This window comes from Salvelinus sp. IW2-2015, unplaced genomic scaffold, assembly GCF_002910315.2.
Source record: "Salvelinus sp. IW2-2015 unplaced genomic scaffold, ASM291031v2 Un_scaffold16469, whole genome shotgun sequence".
NCBI classification, from domain to species: Eukaryota; Metazoa; Chordata; class Actinopteri; order Salmoniformes; family Salmonidae; genus Salvelinus; species Salvelinus sp. IW2-2015.
Genome location: NW_019957601.1, coordinates 77162 through 84536, shown reverse-complemented (window position 1 = coordinate 84536; position 7375 = coordinate 77162). Strand labels below are relative to the sequence as shown.

At 40.3% G+C, this 7375-nt stretch overlaps 1 long non-coding RNA gene across 1 annotated transcript; it reads left to right on the top strand.

Moving 5' to 3' along the window:
- Positions 1-4074: 4074 nt before the first annotated feature.
- On the top strand, positions 4075-5976 carry LOC112080740 (uncharacterized). Its single transcript, XR_002896221.1, has 3 exons — positions 4075-4156; positions 4944-5633; positions 5931-5976. It is a non-coding gene; the product is annotated as an uncharacterized lncRNA (long non-coding RNA).
- The last annotated feature ends 1399 nt before the right edge of the window (positions 5977-7375 follow it).

The window sequence follows — 7375 nt, the reverse complement described above, 5'->3', positions numbered from 1 at the left end:
TTTCCTGACTTTTCAATTTATTTTGCAACGCGGTGTGGTCAGCAAGTTTCAGTTTTGATTATGGTTAACGTGTACCATTTCCCTGATATGACGTGGGTGGCTAGGGCATAAAAGACAGGAGGGTTTCAGGAAATCAGTTCCATTTAGGAAGAGATTATCTGGCATTATAACCAGAGTTCTTTCAAGACACGTTGCTTGTTGGTAAATTAGATTTAAGTTAGCTATTTGTTGCTTTTTCTGATATTTGTAATTATTAAAGGAACAAACTATGACGTAACCATACATTTTGGCATATAGAACTGTACATTTATGTGAAGTTCGTGATGGCAAGAAAATCTGTCCATTTTAAACATTGCTTCAATCTGCTTTTGACTTCAGAAACTCAAAGTTGATTTTGGCTCCATAAATGTCGAAAGTGGTTTGTATTTAACTATGGTGAGGTGCTAAATAGGATGATACATTTGCAAACAGGAAGATATTTTGGGCTCAGTCTACCTAAAGGTGGTGCTTTCCTGGTTCCTAACCACCAGGAGTGGCATGACATGCAGGACCATAAAGGACAGCTGCATTTAATCCTTAAACTGATAGAAAAAAATGACAAATGACAGTAGCTTTTTTGATAGAAAAAAATTACATTATTTTTCTCCTCTATTGCAGCCAGCTTCATTACAGAAACACCAAGAATCTCCAATTGACTAGACCTAGAGGAAAGCGTGCTATGGTAATCTGAGACGGCTAGCAGTTGTAAAATGAACGGTTCAAAACTAAAGTACAGGACGTGTTATGTGATTGATACTGAAGGCTCTATTCAATCTGTATCGCTAAAGTGTTACAAATAGAGTAATTTCCTATTGTGACGACATCTGCAGCATTTACCATGAATGCAGTCTACGCCAACGCGGGAACAATGCTTTTAAATTTGACGTAACACTGAATTTACGCGATGGGGATTGAAATGACACTATCGGCTGAAAAGCCACGGATGACCGGCTGAAATGCCACATATGACCGGCTCGAGTGCCACTGTCAGATAAGTCATCTTCTGTCAAGTATACTTTCATTAATTTTCACACAAAGAAGATAGCATATTTTGTGCATTTGTCACAGTCATAATCAGTCATTTAATGTTAATGACAGGATATAACTTCATGCATCAAAGCATTTGGGCCAGAAGTAATTTGAGAAACCATGTCCCCAGGATTAGTGAAAAGAGAGAACACTTTCCCAGGGACATTGGAGAAAAGGAACAGGGTAAATTACAGACTAGGTCATGATACACCTCGTCACCATATTAACTGGCCCTAGCCTATTCAACAACTAGGGCCTATATTAAAATCACCCAGACTAGTCATTCAAAATAGCATGGTCCCTGGTTGTTACCCTAGCATTCAATACAACATGAAAGAGACAGTACAGACATATTTGTAAATCAGCTAGTATAAAAGGTCTTGGTCTTGACTATCTTTTTCATGCAGAACCTTATCGATCTCATCTCACAATTCCAACATCTACACCTGTGGTGAGGGAGAGGAGATGGACTGGGTATGGGCAGTCACCAGAAGTGTACACACACACACACACACACAGGGTGGAATGGACAGGACATGAAATGGCTTTTTCTGTTATAACAGATTGATCAAGAAATGGGAGTGACCTGCTGCCAGGAAGAGGAACACAATGAGGAAATGGACTGGGTATGATGACACATTTGTCTGCATCATTTCCAATCCCCCATATATACTGAAATATAAATGCAACCATTTCAAAGATTTTGCTGAGTTAAAGTTAATAGAAGGAAATCAGTCAATTGAAATACATTCATTAGGCCATAATCTATGGATTTCACGACTGGGCAGGGGCGCAGCCATATTTTTGTTCAGTATATATTTTGTACATATATATATGTACATATATATATATATAAATATATACAGTACCAGTCAAACGTTTGGACACACCTACTCATTCCAGGGTTTTTCTTTATTTTTACTATTTTCTACATTGTAGAAATAGTTTGTGGCTGTCCATGGTACTGGTGTGTGTGTGTGTGCGTGTAGAGAAATGCCAATGACATCCTCCTCTCTTGACAATGTCATACACTACAAGCTTTTAGTTTTTGTTGCCCTAGTCTACCTGGCTTACACTTGCTCGCTAGCCTAACTTCCTTTCATGGGCAACTATGCGACAGGCCAGCTAGTTAACATTAGCGTACTACATCTAGCCACGTATTGAACATCAATCCACTTGGGTCAGGGGCACAATGTATGAATTTATGGTTGGATCAGACTTACCATTATAATCATTGGCCAGTATGGATAATTAAGTAAAACCACAAGTCCAATTCCTCATCACCATCCATGGCTAATTTAGTAAAGGGAGGATTTTAGCCATCTAGTCACCGGAGGACAACGAGATGCAACAATTAAAGTTTTTTTCCCTGTAAATTARGTTCTGCTTTTGATGTGATTGGTGTGAAGCCAAATCCAAACTAGCTTCCTTTAACACTTTTTTTGGTTCACCAGGACCAGTCACCGTTGAGCTCACTGAGTTTAGCTCAGCGCTGATTGGTTATTATTTTATTTGTTTTTTTATCAAGGGACACAATGCTTGCTGGGTCCCTAGCATTCAATGATACGGGCAGCAACAATGTTAAACTCTTAAAAATGACCTCCAGCAGGCCACAAATGTCCATGTGTCTGCTCAAACGGTCAGAAACAGACTCCATGAGGGTGGTATGAGGGCCCGACATCTACAGGTGGGGGTTGTGCTTACAGCCCAACACCGTGCAGGACGTTTGGCATTTGCCAGAGAACACCAAGATTGGCAAATTCGCCACTGGCGCCCTGTGCTCTTCACAGATGAAAGCAGGTTCATACTGACCACATGAGCACATGTGACAGAGTCTGGAGACGCCGTGGAGAACGTTCTGCTGCCTGCAACATCCTCCAGCATGACCGGTTTGGCGGTGGGTCAGTCATGGTGTGGGGTGGCATTTCTTTGTGGGGCCGCACAGCCCTCCATGTGCTCGCCAGAGGTAGCCTGACTGCCACCGAGATGATATCCTCAGACCCCTTGTGAGACCATATGCTGACACATGCACATTTGTGACCTGCTGGGGGGTTTTTGCAGGGCTTCTGGCAGTGCTTCCTCCTTGCACAAAGGCGGAGGTAGCGGTCCTGCTGCTGGGTTGTTGCCCTCCTACGGCCTCCTCCACGTCTCCTGATGTACTGGCCTGTCTCCTGGTAGCGCCTCCATGCTCTGGCACCTACGCTGACAGACACAGCAAACCTTCTTGCCACAGCTCGCATTGATGTGCCATCCTGGATGAGCTGCACTACCTGAGCCACTTGTGGTGGTTGTAGACTCCTGTCTCATGCTACCACTAGGTGAAAGACCCGCCAGCATTCAAAAGTGGACCAATAACAAGTTCAGCCAGGAAGCATAGGAACTGAGAAGTGGTCTGTGGTCACCACCTGCAGAACCACTCCTTTATTGGGGGGCTTTTGCTAATTGCCTATAATTTCCACCTTTTGTCTATTCCATTTGCACAACAGCATGTGAAATGTATTGTCAATCAGTGTTGCTTCCTAAGTGGACAGTTTGATTTCACAGAAGTGTGATTGACTTGGAGTTACATTGTTGTTTAAGTGTTCCCTTTATTTTTTTGAGCAGTGTACATATATATATATATGTGTGTGTGTTTTTAGGTGAATTTTGTATATTTTTTGTTAGAATGTTTTTTTCTTGGTAATCATGAGTACGTACACACCACTGAAAATTCATTATCCTCATGATTGCTGTAATGAAAGAGTCTGCCCTGCCTTGTGCCTGTTTCTCTGGGGCCTGCTGATGTGATGAGCAAGGCACTCTCCTCAACCCAAGCGCTAGAAAAATGTGTTCTGATTGTATAACATTTCAAAGGAAAAACACGGCTTTGGAAGCTTTGTCTTCTTGTCCCCTTCGAAGAGAGGAGAGTCTGCATTTATTAATATGATTATTTGTACATAACCATGGGAATTAAGTTTCACTTTTAGTTCTTGTAAGTAGGCAGTATTTCCCTCATATGACGTGGCTGGCTTGTGTAAAGTCTGTGCTGGCTGGAGCATAAATACCTGTGCACTACAAGTTTGAGCAGGTGATCTCCTTATTGTCACTGGTAAGTAACATTTTTTACTGGCTTAGCTTGTTTCTTGCGTTATGCCAAATTATACAAATGTGATCTGTAAAGTTATGTTGCTTACAGTTGCTTACATTGCTTATGGATTCTAGACAATTAAATGGATATGGCTCAATAAAATTGTTTAACTTCAAAGAGTGTCTGGATAAGAGAGTCTGCTAAATGACTAACATTTTAAATGTAAAATGTTATATGCTCTACAGAGTGGTGCTAGAGAGGAGGATATACACAAACAAAATATGTATTTGGTTAGACAACTGACACAGACAACATTACTGTGTAACCAGAAAGGGAGTGGCACCATGAGCCATGACCATTCAAATCCAGGCTTCTATGAAATATGACCTATATTAATTACAATATGAGTGAAACATTCTTCCTTCCAATTAACAAAAAAAATATATAAAAAAATATTGAAAAGCAGTAGACCACTGATTGGCCAGCTCATTCTCCTCAGGAGGATGACATCATCCTCTATGATGAAAGCAATACTTTTTGAAACGTCTGTTTGAGGTGGGGTTTTTGAAGAGCTTTTTTTTTCTCTCCAATTTATGCTTTGGCCACAAATAGGAGGATAGGATGAGTCATAATTTAACTTGGGTATTAATTTGGGTATAATTTAACAGAATATTAACTTTTAAAAGTGAGATTTTCACTGGCCAGTTACTTTAATGTCTGCATCGTTGAGTTGTTTGAAAAAAAGGGGATAACAAAATAATACACTAGGTTAGGCCTCGATGAGAATGGCATTTTCTCTACATTGCAGCTTCAGTGGACAACATCAAGAAGCTCCTACAACACCTTGAAGAAAATAACACCATTTGCAGCTAAATCACGATGGTAATCTGTGGCAGTTCACCGTTGGAAAAAGATCAATTCAATATTCATGAATTTTCAGGGAGTTATTTCGATTTTCTGAATGTGCTTAAACTAATGTAAACTAATGTAAAAAACAACTCTTCAAGTGAAAATTATATAGTTGATGATGTATTGAGTTACACTAATGTTTATATGACTCTTCTCCTCTCCTTTTTGAGTGTCTCTCACTCACCTCTGGCCGAAAGGGAGCGAACAGGCTGTATGCTGCCTTACAACATACAAACCAAAACCGACAATTACAATTACACCAGTCGTGGGTTCAGTGACGCGGCCCATGTCCAGAACAGTCAGCTTTCTCTTCTCTTCCGTCTTCTCATTTAAATTACATACGTTTTGTGCACTTATTGCAAGAAATTGTATATCTATTCATAAAGTAGGCTATTACCTTGTATTTGTAAAATCAAGTAACATTCTACAATTTAATTTAATTGATAAGACGTCAAATGTTTCCTTTATATAAGTTATGTATGGAAACATTTGAGGGCTAAAGTCAATTACTAACTATTATGAATAATTTCCCCAGAATTATGAAGTGACAGATGGTGTTTCCCCTGCAGCAAAGGACAATGTGGATGGAGTAAGTTGTATACAATAATATGTCATACACATCTTTTCACCATGGCTCTGTCCACATCAGCATGCTTTCTCCATCTGAACATTTACAGTTTAAAGCCAACAAGAACTACACTCAACACTAGTTCAAAATGAACAGTAATATTCTTTACCTACCTTGAGTAGGCTATGTCGGACCAGATAAATCTGTCATATTAAAAGTAATACCATGTTCAAGTGAAGCAGATAGGGTGTACTTCAATCCACCAAACACAATATTTTATGAAGATTTTCAGATTTTGGATATTTTCTCATCTTTCAGGATTTTACAGATCTCATCAAAAACTTCCACCATCTGAACATGTATGGAGATGAAAAGATGGACTGGGTACGTGGCTGATTATTCTTCATTAGTGTACACATGCCACACACACACATGCCACACACACACACACACACACACACACACACACACACACACACACACACACACACACACACACACACACACACACACACACACACACACACACACACACACACACACACGCGCGCGCCAAAGGGTGTGGTTATGGAAACTATGTGACAAGCCGTTGTTGTCTTGTCTGTCTAAACAGGCTGATCAGGAAGTGGGAGTGACCTGTTGCCAGGAGGACGAGCACAATGTGGAAATGGACTGGGTATGTCACTGGTCCTCCTATGTCAAAAATGTCAGAGCTAAAGGGATTTATACTGTACATCACGTGTCTGCACATTTGTAGTACTCGCACTAACAGCTTTGGGGACAATCACTCACTTCTTCAAATATTTGAGCAAACATATGGTGCAAACACTGTCATCTGGGTGTCTTTACAGATCACCTCAAGAAATCCCAGCTTCTGCATCTGGAGAGAAAGAAACGATGAAGACAGCCTTTAAAATCTTCATTAGCTACCCATCTGTTGGGTGACTTGGTCATCAAAACATTGGCCTAGTTCACACTCCTGTTCTACAACGCATCTCACACACCAGCTGTGATACAATTTAAAGATCCTTTTAATGGGTTTGTCTCCACACAAACAAATTGGCAATAGTTGTGTAAAGAACAGTTGTATCACCTCAGTGTGAACTAGGCCACTGTAGCCTAAATATGGCATTGGTACCCTCTTAGGGTTTTGTAAATACTGTACAGTAGGATATATCCTTATACAATCTAGATTTACATGTAAATATGTTGAGTATCTATTTATTTTCTCACTCATCTGTCATTTGTTGGCCTCTAATATTCTGGTGAGTGGTATAGGTGTAGCCAAAGAGGTAAGGGTAGATGTACTTTTCTGAGGAGAATTATCTACACAAAAATACATCCAAGGACTAATGGGAAGAGTGAATGTTGTGGGGTAATATATACACTGAGTGTACAAAACATTAAGAACAGCTGTTTGTATCAAGAACTTCAACGCTGCTGGGTTTTTCTATGCAAAAAAATGTCCCTTGTGTATCAAGAATGGTCCACCGCCCCAAACGACATTCAGCCACACAACTGTTGGAAGCATTGGAGTCAACATGGGCTAGCATCTCTGTGGAATGCTTTCGACGCCTTGTAGAGTCCATGCCCCGATGAATTGACGGTGTTCTGAAGGAAAAAGGGGGGAACTCAGTATTAAGAATGTGACCCTAATGTTTTGTACACTCAGTGTATATATTACCCCACAACATTCACTCTTCCCATTAGTCCTTGGATGTATTTTTGTGGAGCTAATTCTCCTCAGAAAAGTACATCTGCTG